General features: G+C 33.2%; 1 protein-coding gene across 2 annotated transcripts in view; it reads left to right on the top strand.

Moving 5' to 3' along the window:
- The window catches only part of LOC150099365 (protein held out wings-like), a 173,868-nt gene extending 153,949 nt beyond the window's left edge, over nt 1–19,919 (top strand). For both annotated transcript variants that reach the window (XM_090403985.1, XM_090403984.1), the window contains exon 8: nt 15,389–19,919. The gene's annotated coding sequence lies outside the window, so the exon portion shown is untranslated. The remainder of the gene's footprint in view (nt 1–15,388) is intronic.
- The last annotated feature ends 3,597 nt before the right edge of the window (nt 19,920–23,516 follow it).

The raw sequence follows: 23,516 nt of genomic DNA on the forward strand, positions 1-23,516 counted from the left end.
TTACTTCATCCCTTTCATATCCTGGCAACCAGATATGGCTTGTTTCTCATCTAACAATTAAACTTTGTAACCCACAAACCTTCAATTTATTCTCACAGGAAGCATGTCACAATCTTATTCATGCATTTTTATATATTTTCCACTTTCTCATCCTCAGGGAACCCAGGCCACTAGATCTTTGTACATTTCATGCACCCAGTTAGTCCTGGGAATAGATAGCCTCCTTATATTCATTTGGAGTCAAATAGATGACAAGAAATAAAGGGGGAATTGCAGAAGAAAAAGAGATTTTGGAAGACATAAAGAGAGAGGTCGAGAACAGTTGCATGAGGAATAAATGGCTGAGGCTAGGAAAGTGACTAATATTGTAAGGAGAGAAAAATTAGAATATGAGAGGAGACTTTCACTGCAAGGAGAATCCAAAGGAGTTTTTTTAATATGTGGCAAGCTGGAGGAAAAATTATAGTGGACAGATTATCTTGCTGGATGTAGATGAGAATCGGATGACCAATTAGTGTTTAGTGTTTCATCCTGGTACAGCAGGCTATATTCCTAGAAGGATAATGAGTTATGAAGTGTTAGAAGTGAAGAAAGAGGATGTATTCTGAATACACTAAATGTTAATAAGGCAGGAGACCTAGATGGAATTTCATTGTTTTATAGGAATGTTCCAATAGCTTGGCTATTTAATGAAAGTCTTACAATGGGACAGGTTCTTGGAGAGTGTAAGGAGGGTACGATAGTACCATTGCATAAGGGTAGCAGTAGAATGGAGGTATCAAACTATAGGCCTATTTATTCCTTCTGTGGTTAAGATTTTGGAGAAATTGGTAAGAGCTTGTATACAGAATTGGGTAGGTGAGAACAATATTTATGCAGGCCAGCAGAGATTTGTTAAAGGACACTCTTGTTTTAGTAATCTCGTAACCTTCCTCAATGGATGAGGGTAGGGCATATGCTGTCTTTTATTTTTTTTTCTCCAAACGCATTTGACAAGGTGCCACCAGGTAACTGGTTGACTGGTTTGGATATCAGGTTAGTGGATTGAATTGGTGATCAGCTCTCCAGTAGATATCAGTTGTATATGGTGGGAGCAGGAAGGTTACAAGTGGAGTTCCACAGAGTTGTTCAGTACTAGAAATATTGCTCTTCAATCTTTATGTTAATGATATTGTCACAGGACTACAGGGTTCAGTTGTTATTTGTAGATGTGAAGCATGGGAGGATCATTAGTAATAGTGTTGTTATTTGCTTTTCAAGAGAATTTTAATAAGCTAGAAGGGTAGGAAAAGGCATGGGGATGTCAGTTTAATGCAACTAAATGTAAGGTTTTAAAATTTTGGATACTTGGTGGGGTTATACTGGAAGAAGTGGAGGAAGCAAGGGATCTTGGGGTGATTGTGGATAGAGATTTAAAGTTCCGAGGGCATATTGCAAAAGTTCTGAAGACATCTCAGAGAATTGTGGCAATGTTGAGTAGAACATTGACCACAAGAGATAAGTGTGCTGGTCCCATTGTATAAAGCTTTGATCAGATCAGATCAGATCTGGATTTCTGTGTTCAGATGTGGTCACTGGATTTGAAGGGGGATGAAGTACTCTTGGAGACGGTGCAGAGACGGATAACAAAAATGTCAGGACTGAAGGCATGCAGACTGCAGAGTTTGGTGTGTGTGGTGGTGGGGGGGGATATCAGCAAGACATTTAAGCTGTTGAAGGGGTATTATCATATTAACACTGAGGAGATTTTTCATATGGTAGAACAAGGACAAAAGGCCATCCTTGGACGTTACAAAAGAAAGTGGTAAATAAAAGACTAAGAAGTAAGTTTTTTGTATGGAGAGTGGTAGAAGCATGGAATGCATTACCTGAGAGGGTGGTAAATGTGCAGGCAGTTGGTGAGTTGAAGGAGTGGAATGATAGACTTTGTGTTGACCTCTCACAAAGAATCTTTTGACTCCATTGGAAGTCAGGAAAATAATAATCTCTGCTTTTCTGTATGTTCAACATCCAGGTGATCTAATGAGCTATTTTGGCTACTTTTGCAATGTGCCTTCTAAACTACAACTCCCTCTCCACATTCACTGCCAAATCTCTATCCTCATTAGTTTCCTGCAGTTCAGTTCCATCAGACCTTGCACTCTGTCATATTAAATGGTAACTGCTATTTTTTTTGGCCATACTGTCAATCTGTTTATACCATTCTGCTATACCACTATTAACTATTGTTCTGGTCAGTTTTGCAATATCAGCAAACAGATGGGTATTCCTCCTTTAATCATATGTTATATCATTAGTGTACAAATTAAATATCATTGGCCCAAGTACAAAGCCCAGCAGCCCTCAACTTTCCTTTGGCTTCAACTTTCTCATGCAGTAATCAGCCACCCTCTTATCAGTTTCATATTCATTCCTTATTACCAACAGTTTGTGCAACTGAGGTTCATGTGATATCTTGTCAGATGCCTTTGCAAAGTCCAGCAGTATCTTTGTATAATCATGTTCTTTATCCATCTCAAAAGGAACATTATCATAAAAAGTGAGTTAATTTTTAAGGTAAGACCTATCTATTATAAAACCATGCTTTTCCCAAGTGTACCATATTTCTATCCACTCATTCCTGTTGGCCAGTCTTATACAGAAGTGGCATGGTGCCATGACCAGGCAGAAGAATATGTTTATAATTTACAGTCCTAATACACTGGTCTCATAGTCTGAGTTATTTTGACCATAAATCCAAACAATCCACCGATTCCTGAATGCTGCTTTTGACCAACTTATTTACCTATGCCTTAACTATCACTCCTGAGATACCAGTGGTTTATAAATTGCTACCTCTGTCTTGGAGCTTCCTTTATGTAGTGTAACTAATTTGCCTTCTTTCCACTTCGTGTGCCTTGCAGAACTGAGGCTTAAATTCTTAAAGATTTAATTCCCTTGCATATTCTTGTAATACATGGGTCAATATCCCAACTAATATCATGGCAGTATTTGCATTGATTCTTCAGTATCCTAAGCATCTCCAGTTCGTCTTACTCTTTTTCTCACATCGCTAACTGCACTATAACCATTATCCCATCCCATTCATGTGTCATCTACTATCCAGGAGGTTGACTACCATGATGTGACTCATGGTTAACTACAAGTGTAATGACATGTGGTTAGGACTCCATATCTTCCATATATTGTAAGTATTCATGGCTGTAGATCCATATGTGTTGATGAGGCTAATTGGCTTGTTCTGAGCGATGAAAAAAACTCTCTACCTCCATATCGAACGGGCTAACTCATCTTTAGTCAAAAGAGATCAGAAAAAGGTTCCTCATGTCATGGATGGAATCGAACCCAGGTCTTTCTGACCAAAGGGTTTCGTCCATACTGAGAGAGCTATGGAGGCTCATAATCATCCTTAAATTCATCTTCCATCAAAGCATTTATGACTAGCAATCCATTCCATTTCTTCATGTACTATCCTCTAAGCAAAAAAATCTGATCTTCATTCTCTTGCCAGTCATGTTTTGGAAAATTTCTTCAGCATCTACTCCATTTAACCCCTTTAATAACTTTATATCCTTTATATGTTAAATATTCCTTCTCTTCTGCCTTTCAACTGTTTAAATTTTGTAATCCACAAATTGGCCTCTCCTCATAAGGAACACTGCACATACCAGTCATCATTTTGGTCAATCACATATCAATCCTTTCCAGCACCACCTACATATCCCCAAACTCAGTCAACTTTTTAATTATAATCCAGAAGTGTCTATATTGTATCATTATAAGGATGGATAATCATCCTATCTATATGCTAACCAACCAAGATGTTTTTTCAATATCCAAGTAAGAAATTTTGCCCACCTTTCCAATATGCACTGAACTTTAACTCTTTGCCTGCATTATCCCCACATCTCTATACATGTAATTCCCATGATTCCAGTTCCATCAGTACCTAGTCTAGCCATAAATACTGTTATGACTTGAACAGCACATAAACCTTTAATCTATCAGTAAATCATTTATAGCTTTCAGTACATACAAACCACATGTCTAATGCGCATATAGCAGCACTCAATATTTGAAATGTCCCCTTTTACCTTCATATACTCCTGAAATTTGTGAGGCCACATATCGATGGTGACCCACAGAACATCCAACAGGATTCTATTTAGTAATGCGATTCGTTTTGATATTTTTCCCCATCATCCACACCTCTTTTTTCCATGTTCATTTTCATTCCCATTTTTTCATCAAATAAATGGTTGACATCCTCCAATCCCACGGCTGTATTCACATTTCTTTTTATCCATCTAATCTGTCACTTTATTATAGAAAGTAAGAAACTCGGGCAAGAGCTATCGCTCACAAAGCTGTGCCTCATAAATATCATTCCTGTCCATCCATTTCTGAATTTTGGCCTTAACCAACTTTTCCAGTATTTTAACACCACTCCAGTGATACTAATTTGTCTTTAATTTGCAACCTCATTCAAGTCTCTTTTATGTACACTATTTTGCTATCCACTTGGAACCTTGTCAGTGTATGGGAACTTAAACATTCTAGTCGGAGGCACTGTTTTTAACTCTCATAAAAACACAACCACAAAGTTGGGTTGATATTCTATCTTATCGCATGGCAAACTCAACATCACCAGAGTTAAAGATTGGTACTGTCAACATAAGAAGCCTGAATGGCAAAGAAATGGAGTTAGCAGAGAAATTAGATAAGTACCAGATCGACATAATAGGGGTGACTGAAACAAAAAAGACAGAAACTGGTAAGATCTTTCTGAGCAATAAATACAAAATGTTATATTCAGGCAATGACAATCAAGGAAAAGGAGTAGCCATGGTATTCAACACAAAATACGAGGCTCATCTTCTTGAATGGCAGGCAGTGTCAAGTAGAATGATTTGGGCAAATATCAGAATGGGGGAACTGGACAATGAGACTTATTTGTGCCTATGGTCCCACAGAAGGTTCTACTAAGGTAGAAGTGTAGGAATGTTTTGAGGCTCTAGAGAAAGCTACTGACACAATGAAAAAGGAAAAGTTGGTCCTTGTTGGGAATCTAAATAGCAGAGTAGGAAATGATTGTCAGACATACAAAAATGTTTTGGGAAAATTTGGAGAAAAGAGCAAAGCTAATAATAATAGCAAATATTTGTTGGATTTCTGCTCAGGACATGGACTGGTTATTACTAACATCATGTTCCAACATAAAAATGTGCACAAATTCACATGGAGAGAAGAGGCAAGGAATAAGAAAAGTCTCAATGAATGTGTTATTGTTCTATGTTATTATAGAAGCTATTCAATATGCTACAGTTATATAGTGTCAATAGGGCATTATATCAATCAATACTTAGTCTTTATTTGAGTTGTAAGTCAGCAGTTAGAATTGAAGGAAGTACAGGAAGATGGTTTAATGTTAAATCTGGTGTGAGACAAGGATGTACATTATCCCCTCTGTTATTCATTATCTATATGGATCATATTATGAAGGAAAGTGGTATTAAACATGATATCAAAATTGGAGATGTTAATGTCAGCTCTTTGCTTTATGCAGACGATGTTATTCTTCTAAATAAATCTGCCACAAGTCTGCAAGATTCTCTGACTAAATTGAATAACTGTTGTAATAGATATGGTATGAAGGTCAGCAATAAAAAGACAAAGACAATGAAAATAGGCAGAATCATTGAAAATGTCAACTGTGTTGTGAATGGGGAACCTGTGGAACAAGCAAAACATTTCAGCTACTCAGGCACGATTTTTAGTGAAGATGGTAAATTAAATATGGAAATAGACAACAGAATCAACAAAGCTGGTATGGTAGGATGTCAATTGCATAAATTCACATGGAATAAGAGAGAAATTTGTCGGAACACTAAATTGGCTATATACAAGACAGTGTTTAAACCAGTTTTAACTTATGGATCTGAGAGCTGGGTCAGAAGTAAAACACTTGACCAAAGACTAGAGACCGCAGATATAAGAGTCCTGAGAAAGATTAGAGGCCTGAACAGATGGCACCAATGGCAATATCATATTAAAAACGAGAATATTAGGAAAGAACTTGACATTGTCAGCATCCAGGAATGCGTTAGCAGAGCTAATCTCAGGTGGTATGGTCACTGCAACAGAATGGGCGAGGAAAGATTAGCAAAACAAATGTTCTCTGCCAAGTTGGCAGGAAAACAACCCAGAGGAAGACCAAGATATAGGTAGATTGATATGGTACAAAGTGCCTTAGACGATAGAAATGTAAGATATGGTAATGTTGGAGTCTTGACAAGTAATAGACTGATTTGGAGGAAAATTGTAGATAGGAAGTTAGTAATGATGTAAATTTTTCATGTAGTACTATCATATCCTGTACACCCCTTGAGGGTACATGGCAGGAATTTGATGATGATGATGTCTAGTTGCTTTTGTAATGCTGTTGTTTTCAAGACCATTCTGGCATCCTCACTGTCTTCCTCTGTTTTGCCTTTCCCTTTGGTATCTTGTTTATTTTCATTGTTCATCTGTTATCCTGCATTCTTTCTGTAAGATTTTTCTTTTCATTTTTGGATCCAATAATTTATTGGCTGTATTTTTGCAAATCTTTTTTTATCATTTGTGAGTTCCTAATTTTGTTCACTATTTTTAATCCTTCAATTTTTATTTTTATTTTCATCTCAGTGGATTCATTTCTCTAATTTGTATTGCTTCTGGACATGTTTTTGCACTATATTATTGGTCTGACAACTTCTTGGGGCTGTTGATATTCCAGATATTCTATCAACTTTTGATGCTTATTCTTGTACTTCATTTTGTGATGCCATAGTTATTTAGTAATGTTCTTTGATATTTTATCTTGTCCAATTTTTTTTTTCTATTGATTTTTAATTTACATCTTATGGGTTCTTCAGCAACTGTTGTGGTTTTAGTTTTTCTGTTTATATTTTGATATTTTTCTTTTCTATTGCATCATTAAATGTATTTAGTAATCTTTATAAATAATCATCTGTTTTCTGCTAGTAAGATTATATTATCAGCATATTCAGTTATTCTTAATTTTTCATTTTTAATTAGTATTCTATTCCACACTTTCCATTTTTGTTTATTTTATCCATCACTAAGTTAAATAAGAATCTGACTTAATAAGTCAACTTGTCTGGATTCCTTTGGCTATTTTAAAAATCTTCAGTCTATCCTTGTTCTTTACTTATTATAGAACTGTTATTTGTGTGTATATAAAGAAATTTTTGGTATTTTTCTTATTTTAAATGTGATTATATCTTTTAACTGTATTCTATCAATTGCTTTAGTTAAATCAATAAAATATATGTAAAGAAGTTTATTGTATTCTAATGATTTCTGTTTTATTCTTTGCTGTGATATAAATATTGCACATATTGTTGATCTATTTTTTTTCTAAATCATTTTTGCCTCTCTGGCAGTTGAGCCTTCTGGTCCCTTGCTAAGACTGTTAGGCATAACTTCTGAGTTTCCTTGTTTTCACTTCTGTCACATCTTCATAGTATTGCGGTGGTAAGATCACTGAAAGATAAGGCACCCCTCTTAGCATCAATCTTTTCCTTAAGCTTTTGTTTAAATGACTAAGGCAAATCATCACCTGCAGTACTGCTCACTGCATGCTGCCTATGATCTTTTGATAGGACATCAGAAAAAAAATCCTCATTCTTAATACTAATAATCTCCTAGCCTAGATGTTATCCCTTCTGTTGTACTTAAAACTTGTGTTCCACCTATCCTGAATTCCTATATAAGTTTTGTTCATCTGGAATCTACAGCAGACGACCTTGCTAATCTTATCCACTTTTGGACACAGACTATGATGTGTTTCTCCACATTTTTTCATGTAATTGCTCTTGAGATCTCAAAGGCATTTGATCATGTCTAGCATCAGAACCTTCTCAACAAGCTTTGGTGTCTCTCCTGCCCTTTGTGATTGGAGGCCAGCTTCCTCTGGTCATTTTTGTATGTCATGGTGGACATCAGATTTCTTTATCAATGCTGGAGTACCCTCCTTTACATCAGTGACTTTCTCTCTGACTTCAAATCCTATTAATAGTTTTGATGATGACAATACTCTCCTTTCCTCTTCTTCATTCGAGAAACCCTGTATTGCTCAAATGATTGAAGGTTCAACATCTGCCATAACCAGTATCTTAAATACTGATCTCCTTACTATTCTTAAGTATGGTTCATAATGTTACTTCTCTCCTGCTTGACTCCTAACACTTTACAAATCTCAGATATGATCAACTTTAAAATACTGTTCATACATAAATTAAAGATGCCAAGAAATTATATTCTTGGTTTCATCCTTTATCCAAGTGTAAGCAAACAAAGTTTGACCATGAAGTAACTTCATAACTGGGCTACTTGTATATAGAGGCTAATGACTTCACATTAGTTGCCTTAGTAACCCACAACGCACCACACACATATCCTTACAGGCATTTATAATGCTATGCATTATGGAAAGGACCACTACACAGACTGGTTTCGACCTTTAAGTGAGGTCTCATTAGTGGGAGCCAGACCCAGAAGTGATACCAGGGTTGAAATAATGCAGAAGTCATATCTCCATATACAAGTAGTCAAACGATGTCACACCTTGCTACTAAAATACTCTGGATTAGAGATGGTGCATCCACTACGGAAGGTCGTGGGTAAGAATTCTTGCTTGTATACAGAAGAGGCATTCTGCCGAATAGGTGACTCCTCTTTCACAGACTTCCTCCTGTCACTTTCTCATATGTGCTTTGATTCTCCCTTATGCCTTTTTTTTTATAGGTGCTTTCATGGGTATAGCTGTACTGAACTAGCCACTATCATACCTCTGCTTTTCTCTAATCATGTAAGAACTAGATAATGTCCATACACAGTCCAACTCCACATACATCAAACTAAACCACTATTTCATTTTCATTCCATTTTGCCCTGTTCTTTGGTTTAGTCTTCTCTGTACTGTTTTTCCCAATGAGTACAATCCCAGGTTTTTTTTTTTTAAGAAACTTGTTAGTAAATTACTTCTTTCTCCTTAATCACTTGCCCACACATGGCACTGTTGTGTTATAGATCTTGCAAACTTTCATGTTTAGCATCAGTGTAAAAAAAGAGAAAAAAAAGTAATTTAAATTATTTTATATTTTCAGTTACGTTTGCGCATAATTTGAAGTTGTGCAAAGCAAATTTATTCCTCTGTAGTTTTCTAGATTTGTCGTGTATTTTTTGAAAATTTGTATTAGGCTCTTTTGTCAATCATTTGGTATTTTTCTTTCTTTAAATACTATATTTAGAATGTTATTGTTTTGTTCCTGATTGTTTTTCCCTTCAATAATTTAATAGTTCGTTTTGTATCTTATCATTCCAGCTGATTTTCTATTTTTTTATTTCTTTGTCAATATTTTTATTTATTTATTTTTTTTTTTTTTTTTTTTTGCTGTTATTTCAAAAGTTTCATTATACTCTTCATAGCTTTCTTCATGCTGATAACTTGTGATATCCCAAATGCCTCCATTTCATCTACTTCTTTTGTCATATCAGTCATTGCATTATCTTCACTTGGATGATTCACTCTTACAACATAATTGCTGAGCTATTTCTTCTGTTGCTGCTATTGCTCTGCAATAGAAACATTACTCAGAAAATAAGTATAGAATAATTTAAGTTATTTATTCAACCAAATCTAAACACAGGGTGCCCAAAAATTATTTTTATAACTTTGATACTAAATGAAATATTAAACAGAAACATTATTAGTTGTAAGTCATTTTTGCAGAATTGGTGTTGATATTCCTTTATTTTTTTAAACTCTTTTACTTCTACAGAATCAGATATGACCTGGATAAAAAGTCTTTGATATTACCACTTCTGTGTGGAAAGATAAAAGAAACATTTAGTACTTAAATATTGATAAAATATTAAATTCATTTGAAATATTGTAATCTGAAGAAACAAATCTTTTTTTCTTAAATTCTATTGAGATCTCTTTAGATATATAAAATCACAAAAAAAGTTTGCTTAGTTTTTTATTTGATCCTTTAAAAATAAAGAAGCTATTAGTATTGTAAGAAAACAAAACTGAAAAATTAAAATAACTGATCATACCATAGTTAGATTGTTATTGAACTGTAGAAAATGTTTTCACTCAGAAAATAAGTATAGAATAATTTTATATATTTATAAAGTTATTTATTCAACCAAATCTAAATATAGGGTGTCCAAAAATTATCTTTATAACTTTTATACTAAATGAAATATTTATTAACACACATAAATTCATAGAATTACCAATCAAGGATTAGAAACAGAAAATCCAAAAGATTTTTTTTTTAAATTAAAGTTACATGCATTCAGTATGACCACCATTAGTAATTCGCAAAACATCTAGGCAATAATCCAAATGCTGCAACTTATCCACATCAGTGCTATCAATAGCAGCTGTGATTCTTGCCATCAAATCATCAATATCTATCATCACACAATCTTGTATGAACCACCACAAAAAGAAATCACAGGGTGTGATGTTGGGCAATCTAGGAAGCCAGTGCATAGCACTTCCACAGCCAATCCATCTATTTGGGACTGTCTTGTTCAGACACTCAACAGTCAATGTCCAATGTGTCATTGTACTATCTTGCTGAAAGATAATACATGGTTGCACTTCCAATTGTGGATAGTGTTTGCAAGCATATCAGGGTAGGTGTTTTGAGATCACTGTAGATTTGAGACCAACAGTGACCTTGAGCATCTGAATCAACACTGTTGCTTCAGATTTTCAAAGCCACTGCGTTCCATACTTTCAGTTTTGTAAACTTTTTATACCAAGCTCATATGGTGGTTGTTATTGATGGGGAACAATCTGCTGTAAAGAGTTCTAAACCTTTGTTGAACTTGTGTATCAAATTTTGTTTGAATAAACCACTCAGCACACTGTTTTCTCCTGTGGATTCACTGTGACTGAAGAGAGAGATGAGGATCTGTAAAAAAAAAAAAAAAAAAAAAAAAGTCAAAATTTGATATTCAGGAAATTTGATGAATTTCCCTGTAAAATGGAACAACCTGAGTATTTCTACATCTTCTGGTTGACTTTTTTTTTATATCGAATTAAATTTGTAAAGATAATTTTCAGACACCCTGCATATTTATTGAATTATGACTTCATCTGGCCAGTTATTTTAGATGGATAGAAAGACTGCTGAAACTTGTTCATGCTGCCATTTAGATTTTAATCTTTACAATATACTTACTCTGATACCAATTTAAAAAAAAAAAAAGAAAATGAAATCTGGTTAACTCTTTCATATCAAATACCCAAGATAACATTTTGGATAAGTATATAAAAATATTACACAAAATTGTGCTTTCTGTAATTAATATAGCTCGTTATTTGATCAGTTATCAGTCTGAATATTTTGATAATTAGTGGTCTTGAAATATATTTCAATATATAAATAGTTAAACTATCATCGTCAAATTCCTGACATGTACTCTCAAAGGGTGTACAGGATATGATAGTACTACATAAAAAAATTTACATCATTACTAACTTCCCATCTACAATTTTCCTCCAAAACAGTCTGTTACTTGTCAAGACTCCAACATTATCAGATCTTATATTTCATCGTCTAAGGCACTTTGTACCGTATCAATCCACTTATATCTTGGTCTTCCTCTGGGTCATTTTCCTGCCAACCTGGCAGAGAACACTTGTTTTGCTAATCTTTCCTCGCCTATTCTGTTTAAGTGACCATACCACCTGAGATTAGCTCTGCTAACGCATTCCTGGATGCTGACAATGTCAAGTTCTTTCCTAATATTCTCGTTTTTAATATGATATTGCCATTGATGCCATCTGTTCACACCTCTAACCTTTCTCAGGACTCTCATATCTGCGGTCTCTAGTCTTTGGTCAAGTATTTTACTTCTGACCCAGCTCTCAGATCCATAAGTTAAAACTGCTGGTTTGAACACTGTCTTGTATACAGCTAATTTAGTGTTCCGACTAATTTTTCTCTTATTCCATATGAATTTATTCAATTGACATCCTACCATACCAGCTTTGTTGATTCTGTTGTCTATTTCCATATTTAATTTACCATCTTCACTAAGAATCGTGCCTAAGTAGCTGAAATGTTTTACTTGTTCCACAGGTTCCCCATTCACAACACAGTTGAGATTTTCAATGATTCTGCCTATTTTCATCGTCTTTGTCTTTTTAATGCTGACCTTCATACCATATCTATTACAACAGTTATTCAATTTAGTCAGAGAATCTTGCAGACTTGTGGCAGATTTATTTAGAAGAATAACATCGTCTGCATAAAGCAAAGAGCTGACATTAACATCTCCAATTTTGATATCATGTTTACTGCCACTTTCCTTCATAATGTGATCCATATAGATAATGAATAACAGAGGGGATAATGTACATCCTTGTCTCACACCAGATTTAACATTAAACCATCTTCCTGTACTTCCTTCAATTCTAACTGCTGACTTACAACCCAAATAAAGACTAAGTATTGCTTGATATAATGCCCCATTGACACCATATAATTGTAGCGTTCTTGAATAGCTTCTCTCTTGGCTCCTTGTCATATACCTTTCCAGATCGACAAAACTTAAATACAGATCTTTGTTATATTCCCATGCTTTCTCAACTATTTGTCGTAAAGTGAAGATCTGATCCTGACAGCCTCTATTTGGCCTGAATCCAGCTTGTTCTTCACCAAGCTTTTCTTCCACAATTCTTCTCAACCGTTTCTCAAGTATACTTGCATAGATCTTGCCAGGAACACTCAGTAGGGAAATACCTCTGTAATTCTCAGATTCGGTTTTATTTCGTATTTTTTATATATGGGTACTATTAGAGCTCTACTCCAATCATTGGAATTCGTCCCTCTATCCAGGGTTTCTGAACTATGCAGTGCAGCCACTGTGAGACTTTTATACCACCATACTTCAGCATTTCTGGTCTAATATCATCTACTCCTGCTGCCTTTCCATATTTCAAGCCTTTGATGGCTTTTTCTACTTCAAGTATGGATATGTATTCCTGACTGTATGCCTGTTGAGTGTTTTTTACCACTGTGCTATCACTGCACAGTGGTAGAAAGTGGTAGTACTTGTTTCATTTAGCAATTTTTCGAAGTAATTACTCCATACTTCAAGGATATCTTTTTCTCCTGTTTTCATCACCTTTATCATCTCTAACTCCTTTTACAGCACTCTTTCTTCCATTCCTAAGCTTCTTCAATACCCTCCAGAATATTTTGCCACCTTCTTGATATTTATTTTCTATGTTCTTGCCAAAGTCCTCCCATGACTTTTGTTTAGCTATTTTTACACAGTGTTTCGCATTCTTACATTTGTCTCTGTATTCTCTAAGAGCAAAAGCTGACTTATTTGCCAGGAACTTTTGATATGCTTTCTTCATTTCCTTTTCTGCCTCTTTAACTTCCAGTGTCCACCATGGAGTTCTGATTTTTCTATCCTTGCAGACTACCTCACCACATTCCTCTCTGTCTAAATCAGTCAGGGTTTTCTTCAAGGCTTGCTACAGAATCTCCAAGGTTTGGTTCCTGTTCTCAAACTCTTTCATTTTTTTCTTCAATAATCTTTGTGTATTTTAGTCTACAGTTCACATCTGAGAGCTGCTCAACTTTTATTCACTTTAAAACTTTCTTACATGTTATTCTTTTCAATATGAAATTCAATTTTATCTTGCTCAAGACTAAATAGTGATCATTTCCAGTTTCAAATCCTTTGCACACTCTGGTGTCCTGCACCAGGGAGAAAACATCACTATTGACAATAACATAGTCAATGAGACTTTTCTTATTCCTTGCCTCTTCTCTCCATGTGAATTTGTGCACATTTTTATGTTGGAACATGATGTTAGTAATAACCAGTCCATGTCCTGAGCAGAAATCCAACAAATATTTGCTATTATTATTAGCTTTGCTCTTTTCTCCAAATTTTCCCAAAATATTTTTGTATGTCTGACAATCATTTCCTATTCTGTTATTTAGATCCTAACAAGGACCAACTTTTCCTTTTTCATTGTGTCAGTTGCTTTTTCTAAAGCATCAAAAAATTATTCCACTTCTACCTTAGTAGTATCTAGAACCTTCTATGGGACCATAGGCACAAATAAGTCTCATTGTCCAATTCCCCATTCTGTATTTTGTATCGAACACTATGGCTACTCCATCTTTTCCTTGATTGTCATTTCCTGAATATAACATTTTGTATTTATTGCTCAGAAAGATCTCACCAGTTTTTGTCTTTTTTTTTTTTTCAGTTACCCCTATTATGTCGATCTGGTTCTCATTCTAATTCCTCAGTTAGCTCCATTTTGCCATTCAGGCTTCTTATGTTGATAGTACCGATCTTTAACTCTGGTGATGTTGAGTTGCGGATGTGCTTTCAGATTTGTTCCAGTAGCTGACTTTTCTCTGTTCGCCCTGGTTGACTGGGTGAAAACAACAGGGACCTTGTTAAACAGGGCGATGTCCCAGCTGGCATGAAATTTTGTCATGTTGTACCATCATTTTGTATATTGGTTTAAGATAATAAGAATTCAATTTGGTCGGCTAAATCCCAAATTGCCAGCCCATCCTCGTTCGTTCAGCATCCAGGTTTATACCCAACAGGATGCACCACGAGAAGGTGAGGATTGGACATTAGGTCAGAAGCCCTGGTCGGTTCTCCACATTCTTTTAAAGGCTATGTGGAGATCTCCTCTCAGTTATATAGCTTTGACCCTTGAGTACCTCATAGTTAACTACTACTGTTAAATGTAGTTTTTAAAAAGAATATGATGTGATTATTTTACTTTGAATCTGATTATAATTAGTAGTATATTCAAAAGCCATCCATTCATGTAAAGTAATTTTGCAAAGAACTTTGGTGTCTGTTATGCACTGTATATTGAAAAGAGCAGTAAAAGTTCCTTTTAATTGGAATAGATGCTCGTATTTGCTGTTCAGTTACACATAATCCAAAGCTCTTTCTTAATTTATTTCATGGAAGTTATTTATAACCAGCTAAATGCAAATAAAAGACTTATTTTTCAGATTGTTTAAAATTTGGCTTTATAATCTTAACAGTTATGTGAATAACTGGACAACATCTAGAACTAACATAACTCAGTAAACATAATAACCATGGTAATACTTGCTCTTAGTATTTCCCTTTTATTCATTTAACAGTTATGCTTTCACTATTAATCAAATCTTGTAAAATGAATAATAAATATTAATATTTGACCTGAAGTTAACAAAACCTTAATATGTGCTTCTTTGCCACTCAAAAACTAACAGTTTCTTTCCTTTTTGTTTTTCTCTTATTCACACCTTAACCCTAGCCTTCATCACACCACCACCACCATGACAGCTGAGAGTATATACTAACTTACTCATCTGTGTCTCCTACTGATGTTCTCACCAGTACAGAAAGCAACATGGCTTCAGTTGGCAAGGTGACTAACCCAAAGGCTGATATCTGGATACAGCAATGGCAAAATAGTAAAATAACTAATTTGTAAACTTTTACATGGTTGATAATGGTGAACATTTACTTATTTGTTTAGAATTTCCATGAAAAATTAATGTTCTACTATACATAAATTCTGTGTAAAGAACATCATTGTATTAATGACATTTTGCCACATATATGTCCTGTTTTTTTGTCCTTTTGCCTCATTGCATTGCCTTGAAACTCTGTATGTGTGTGCATGTTTTTTTTTAATTATTATTAGATAGAAACACCTGATATTTGTACAATTGGTTAATTTAAAATGTAAGTAATAGCTGATATTAATGCTTTTAAAATTCAATAAAGTTGTGGCCTGTAGTTTAAGTGGAAAAGTTCGCTTGTATTCAGATATCAATGCACTATTGTTGCTATGAATGGATTTTTCTTAGTCCAGTAAACTAATTTATTTGTTAATTGACTGCATTGCTATTAAATAATATTTGAGTTTAGCATTAATGTTTATATTAAATTTGTGAGTTGCAAAAAGATTGTTGCGTTTAAAAATAATGAGCAAATGTTAATGTTAATTAATTGTAGATATTTGTTAGTTAAATACCAAGGGTGGCAGAGATAATTTCATATAACATTAGAAACACATAATGATGCTGTGTAAATAATATTGTTGATAGCTGACTCGGCAGAGGACAAATCCAGTTTATTGCATAAATAAAACATTCTGCCTTGTTCCTCGGTTATGGTTACCTTTTGTTTTTGTTGCTTTCTACTTTCATAAGATAAATATCTTAATTTAATAAGAATTTATTCTTCTTCTGAGTTCATTTACTATTATGGCAGAAACAGTAAAACAGAATGATTAATTATCCAGTATTGATGATTATTTGTATGGAAAGGAAAACAATACTTTCATAGGTTTAACTATTAAAAAAAAAAATTAAGTATAGTTCCATACAATAAAATCATATGGTTATGATATAATCATCACTTGTTAATCGTTAACAAGTGGAACTCATAAACTATTATTATAATCATTTTTTGTACTTCCAAACTATCATTGCCCACAGATCTTATAAAATGGCATTCTACCTCTGGATTCTTTGCTCACTGCAGATGCTTAAACGTCATCACAGTAATTTTATATAATCCTGATATATACACTATTGTTAATGCATTTTTTTAATAGAAAATATTTGAAGTCATACACCTTTGTTATCTTATGAGGAGGTTTGGTTGATTGCATTAAGCAAGTTGATTTTTGTAAGCTAGCTGGTATGCCATGTTCCTGAATAATCAGATTTGTGGTCACAAAGTAAAGGAAATACTTTATTTCATGATGCTTTATGACTTTTTGAGTCATTTAAGAACATTATATCAAAATGTTAAATCTTTAATTTAAAAAAATAAATAAATAAAAAAGCAAGACTATGTTATAAAAGACACACACACTTATATACTCTTATTATTTTTAATAATATTTCATTGAGCCACATAACCTGTATGTCATCCAGAAAAACATTAAATCTCTAATCATTTGCTTGTGTTTTGTTATTAGTATAATAGTACACTAATAAGTAGCAGGCCATCAGGAAACATCAAGTATCTATTTGACTAAAAATACTTAAGTATGTTTACTTAATTGGCAGCTTAAGCTCTCCTTAGATTAAACTTTGCTCCTGACAGACTGAATTTTAAACTAAGTAGTTTAATCATGTGCTAAAATGGGGACTTTGCCTTCTGTATGAAAACTTATTAGTGTAAAAGTTTACTATTATCTTCTAAGGTTAATCACCAGTTTTCTCCAAAAGAAACATTTCAGTAAATATATTTAGACATGCTTATAAGATTTCTTATTTGGCTGATGAAAGTAGAAATAGTTGATAGCTTCTGGATAATACTTTTTTAAATGTTTTTGACTAGTTCATTATCAACAAAGAAGCATTTGTTAATCATGCTCTCTCTCTCTCTCCCACCCTCCCTCCCTTTCTCTCCCATCTGCTGAACACGAGGCTTATAATATTCAGTTTTATATTGAAACCAAATATCACTTAAGGTTTCAGTCTTATTTCAAACTTATATTAGATTATCTTTAATCAGAAGTAGCAGGCTATGAATACACACACACATGTAGTATTCATTTATAGCTTGTATCGGTGAAGACCTCAAATGTTGCAATTATTCTTTTTGTTTAATGCAGCAATTCACAATGGTTGTTAATTTTTATTAATATTTTATTTCTCTTTGCAAATTATTATTTTGCCTTTAGAAATGTTGATTTATCACTTGGTAAAATTTTATTTTGAAGACAGCACTGACAGTTTTGCATTTAAAATATATTCAAGTTGAATAATTTTAGTCTGTATTCATTATAAAAATGAGAAAAAAAATTATAGGGACTTTTACATAATTATTAAATAGCAACAACTTGTTGCTCAGTCAGTAAATGACTCTCTTTGGTTGGAAAGATCTAGGTTTGAATTCCATGCAGGTTGTGAAGAACCTCTATAAGAGCTTTTCAACTGAAGTGAGTGAGCTTGATTGCATATGGATGTTATAGTTTGCCCTCTCTCAGCAATTTAGGCTCTTTCTTTATATAAGTAGACAAACTATGAACACATCTATAGACATAATACTTTCACTCTTAGAGGATGTAACAGAAGAATGGTAAGCTAGCTATGCTTTGTGTAAAAAAGATTGAGAGAGAGAGAGAGAGAGTATCCTTTAATTTGCTCTCATATTGTATTTAGTTCTATTAATTGACTAAATAATTCAGTAATAAACATTTTACAGTATTATAGTTTGCAGTTTCAGTATCTGTCAGTGATGCTTTATCATCAATAAATCATATGATTAATTCATTAAAGAGGTAAGAAAGTAACACTTAAGCATGCTAGAAAAATATAAACATATATTCTCTAATTGTAAGAAAGATCTGAGTTATACTTAAATCTTTGCCTAGAGATTAATTTTTTCTGTATTTTGTTTATGCAAATCAAGCAGTAAATCAGAATATGAAATATTCTTGAGGTCCTATATCTGTTTAGAAGTAAACTTATAATTTAAAAACAAAATGAATCTAACTTTGTTATTTTTAAAACTTAAAATTTCATTAAAATATATAGATTAAAACATTGTATAATAGTTCCAAATGCTAAATAGTCATAAGATACAACTTAATTGAGAAGTTATTAGATGTACTTAAATATCAATTTCCTTGTTCTGCTTTCACCCCTGAAATAACTATCAACCTCGTGAAAGCACAAAATTCTAACAGTGTGCAATTAAAACTGAATCTCATAAATCATCTTGTTTATGGTAGACTGCGAGTTAATAAATTTAGGTCTATCTTCTTATATGGCTTTTAAACTATACATAATTCAAAATGCTTTCAATAAGTTTAAAGATATTGGGGTACTGGTGAAGAATTGAAGTGTATCTTAGATATAAAATGTGTGCCATAAAAAAAAAATGAAAACTTGGGACAGCTCTCTTTTTTAAACTTTTGTGCCAAGTGTAATGTTTTTAATCTTCTTAGCGCATTTAGAATATATTTTTGACTTTAGTATCATTTTTAATGACTACATAAATAGTCTGTCTTATGAAGTCAGTTTTTACTTCATTAGTTATTAAGTTGAGAATCTCACCTTGTACTTAGCATTTTTATTGCAAATGCATAACCATTTCTAATTGAGGTTTTGTTTTAGATAAGACATTTAGCTCATATCAAGAAATTAAATGCAAAGCTTAATTCATGTGATTTAATGAGAAAGAAATGTTGGAATTGCTCAGCAGAACCTCAGTGATAAGTGCTGAAGCATGCTTGTGTGATCTGTTATATATGCACCTGTATATTTCCTCAGAAAATTAACACCTGAAATTATTTTATGAAATACATTAAAAAAAATTTTAACTACCATGCATGCATTAGCAGCTACTGTTAACCTCTTTTAAGGGTATTTTATTATACATTATATACAATTGATATAAATTTTTTTGTATTGAACATATTTGGATTTATATAGTTGAAGACCTTGGTGCAATTATACAGTATTTTAACACTGACTTGGATAAATATATTAGATAATAGGTTTAGATATGTTGAAAGTCTGTTATTTCTGGCTTATCTGAAAGATTCTTGACACTTTAATATAGTGTGGTGTAATTTTTCTGATCTTTAAGAGATTAAGTGGAACATTTGAAAAGTTACACTTTGGAAGTTATTCTGTTTAGTGTTGATAATGTAAAATGTAATTAAGCTTTGCTTTCAGGTAAACTACTTAAAACCGTCCATTTCATTAAATATTTTATACTTTTTTTTTATGTTCAGAGTCATCCAGTTTTTAGATTGTTACATTGTATCTTTGAATGTCAAATATTGTTTTAAATAAAAATGTTGATAAAATGTGGTACTTCATATCATATATTTAGCAGTCTGTAGGTCAGGTCTACTTGAATGTTTGCTGTGTAAGTATAATTAAATGATGTGCACACAGTATAAACACAAACTTGTTTTGTGGTACATAAATCTAAGTCTGCTCAAATATTTTTTTTATATTGCAGAGCAGTCATCAAAACATGCAGCATGAACATTTTGTGCTATAGATTAAAAAAAAAATGAAATTTTTTATTATTATTAACACCAGATCTCAATGGTGTCTAAAGATTCATCATGCATTAGTATAGATAATTTCTTTTGTGCTGAAATAATTTCATTATTATTTCATTTCATTATTAAATTATCAAATGATAATTTCATTTATGAAATTATCATTTGATAATTTCATATTGTCAATTCCTGTATGAAGTGACTTTACATCCACTAGTAATTTGGCAAGTAATTCATTCTCAGATAAAATTTTATTATAGATATTTCCATATTATTTAATATAGATATTATAGATTTATTATAAATACATAATTACTGCTGCCAGGCCCGGCTGGTGGCATGTGCGAAGTGTGCAATATACACAGGCGCCGCAGAAGAAAAGGTGCCTAAAAGATCGCAAAAAATATGAGATAAGAGTTATAATGAATGGTACAGAATGGTACATATAATTATGAATGTACGTCGTCTTCCGTTTGGGCCCCTTCAGATCTTCCCGGAAACGAACAAATAAATTCTGAAATTGTATCCTGGAGACCCGATTATATCACTGTAATTTTTGATTAAAATTTACAAAAATATACCTAAAATAGTATTTCTTTATTTTTTGATGTATCATAAATCAACTTATAAATTATTGAGTTCCATGTAAAAAAAAATTGTATAAGCAGGACTAATTCGTAGGTAACATTATACTGTAAAGCGATTTTCATTTGTTTTTCATTTTCTGTTTGTTTTATTCACACTTTATTCAAAAAAAACTTTTTTGGAAAGGCGCCGAACATTAATCGCACACACAAGAAAAATACTAGGCGCCCGCGCTGACTGCTGCATATTCTAACATTGCAGAAATAGTGAAATTTGAATATTACTTTTTTCCTCCCATGAACCATTTGTTTGATAGGAAATTAAAATCTTCCTCAAATTTTAACAATAATGAACAACTGAATTCAGAATATGTGATCTGTAATGTCAAATAAATGTCCCATGCAGTTTTTGTTATGATCTGACAGCCAGTCAATAAACAAGAGTGAATTTCATTACTGTATATAAATGAAATAAATCCTTGTTTATTTGGAATTCTCAAATAATGCACCTGTTTTGATCCAAATTTTCATTAACCAGCCTTTCTTCCAGATGATCTTTCTTCGTAAATTAATTTTTAATTTTTTGAATCATAATTTTTTATAAATTGTTCTTGATTTATTATTAACATTAGGCATCCATGGAGTCAAGACACATTATAGGAGGTCCCCACTGTCTCACAAAAGATCATCAAACTTTATCCTCAAGTCATTCAGTGTTTCCACACTTGCCATGTCAGTGTCACTTCCTATGCAAAGAACCCACCTTACCACTTTGCTGACATCCTCCTTATACAGCTTCTGGAGATGGATTTTGTTCTATCCTTGCCTCTATTCTATTCTGTGAAAAATGTCTTCCACATTAAGGTCATAAGTCCTTTACCAACTTATATCTCAATCATATCTTTTCTCCCCACCTCACATCTCCTATTCATGAGTCTGCAAATAGCATTCTCTCATACTCCACATTTCAGAGACTAGAAACTACCTTAATTTATATCAAAAGTTTCTGGAATAGAAAACTGTAGACATTGGAATGCAAATAAATAATTTGCTAGCTAAAATTAATTCTTTACAAGCTGACATTTCCCCATTTTAACCAGCATTATCAGAGATCATTTAATATTACACACATCCAGTGAGGACACAGATCAAAATGGCTTGTGATTTTGATTTGTTTCTTTACTGGGTGATTCCCTCTGGTGATGCTAGCAAAATGTCATCTAGTAAATTATTTATTTGCATTCCAGTGTCCACATAGTTTTCTGTTACAGAAACTTGGACATGAATAATAGCAATAGCTATGGAAATTTAAAGGAAAATTAGTTAATTCTCTCGACTGTCTCCAGTATATCCCCATTTCTGTTGAAATCTGTGGTAACCAAATTTGCATATAGTAAGCCATATGTGGCTATCAGACCTTATACAATTAGAGAATTGTACCTCTTTACTTGTCAAGCTCCTTCACATCATTGACATAATTTGCTTAAGTTGTGAAGTCATTGCATCAGTGTAATCCCTAAACATCAGGTTCCTGTCCACCTTGCCTAGATCTCTCATCTTCTCTACTTATTTATTCTCATTGTGCCCCATGGCACATAAGGCTGAGATCCATTTCCTCCAGTTACCTCTGTCTTGTGCCACTAATTCTTCTTCTCTCCAGCTCTCCCAACTAGCTATTCTTTCATTTTCTGCCAGAATAGGCCTTCCCCTTTTCTTTTTTTTCCTTCTAGAATCTAGTTCAAAGCTACTCTAGAAATCTCTCTCCTGTCCATTCTTAGTACATGTTTAATTCATTTCCATCTGTGTTTTTATTTATTTCACTGTTATTTTTTGCCCAGTCCATTTATATAATTCATTGTTTATTATATGTTGGGGCCAAAATATTTTTAATGTTTTATGCAAACACTTTCAACGAAAGCTGTTTAATTTGTCTTACTGTTTTTTTTTTCCATATAATTTGGCCTTAGCTTTGCTATTGAAGATCTTTGTTTTGGTTTGTATTATACTGTTGTAAGCTACAGAATTCCTGACAAATCTGATTGCACAGCAAACAGTATAGTTTGAGACAAGGACTAGTGGGTGACAGGGTGGTCATGTCTGAATTACTGTTTAAATACTCGTTGATTGGATTATGAGAAAAGTTAGTTGTAAGAGGAGGAAATAAATGGAATCCCATATCACAGTTGGAAGATCTAGATTATGAAGATGGCATACTTTTGATTTAATCAAAATATGCTGACATACAAGCAAAATCAGAAGCATTGTATAAAACAGCTGAAAAGGTTAGTCTTAAAATAAATGTGATTTTAAAATAGAAGTCTTTAAATTGAACAGCAAATGCCACAAAGACATTAAAAATTGACCAGCATGCAATAGCAATAGTTAATACTTAGAAGCTAATGTCGATACTGAGGGTGGAACTGATGGGTATAATGCAAAGATTAGCAAAAGCAAATACTTTCAGAAAATTGAATACTATATGGAGCGTATGATGTTTTTCATGAAGATAGAAAAGCAAAAAAGGGAAGTGGAGCACTGTTGATGATAGAAAAGTTGTGCCCATGCAAGGGTGAAATAGTGGTGGTTGTTTTGAGGTATGGTGTGAGATAGAGGTGAATAGAATGAAATACTTAGTTGGCTGTTGTTATAGACCTGGTAATGTGGAGAGAAGTAACTATGAAATGTGTAAGCAAATTAGCCACACAAATATGGAAAAGGTGATCATTATGGGTGATTTTGATTACTGTAATTTAGATTTGAATAATGAGATAGCATCTGGAAGTAAAGAAATTTTTTTTTTTTTTTTACGGACC

Source organism: Typopeltis vanoorti, chromosome 14 (genome assembly GCF_054136105.1).
Source record: "Typopeltis vanoorti isolate ZY-2024b chromosome 14, IOZ_Tvanoo_1.0, whole genome shotgun sequence".
NCBI classification, from domain to species: domain Eukaryota; kingdom Metazoa; phylum Arthropoda; class Arachnida; order Uropygi; family Thelyphonidae; genus Typopeltis; species Typopeltis vanoorti.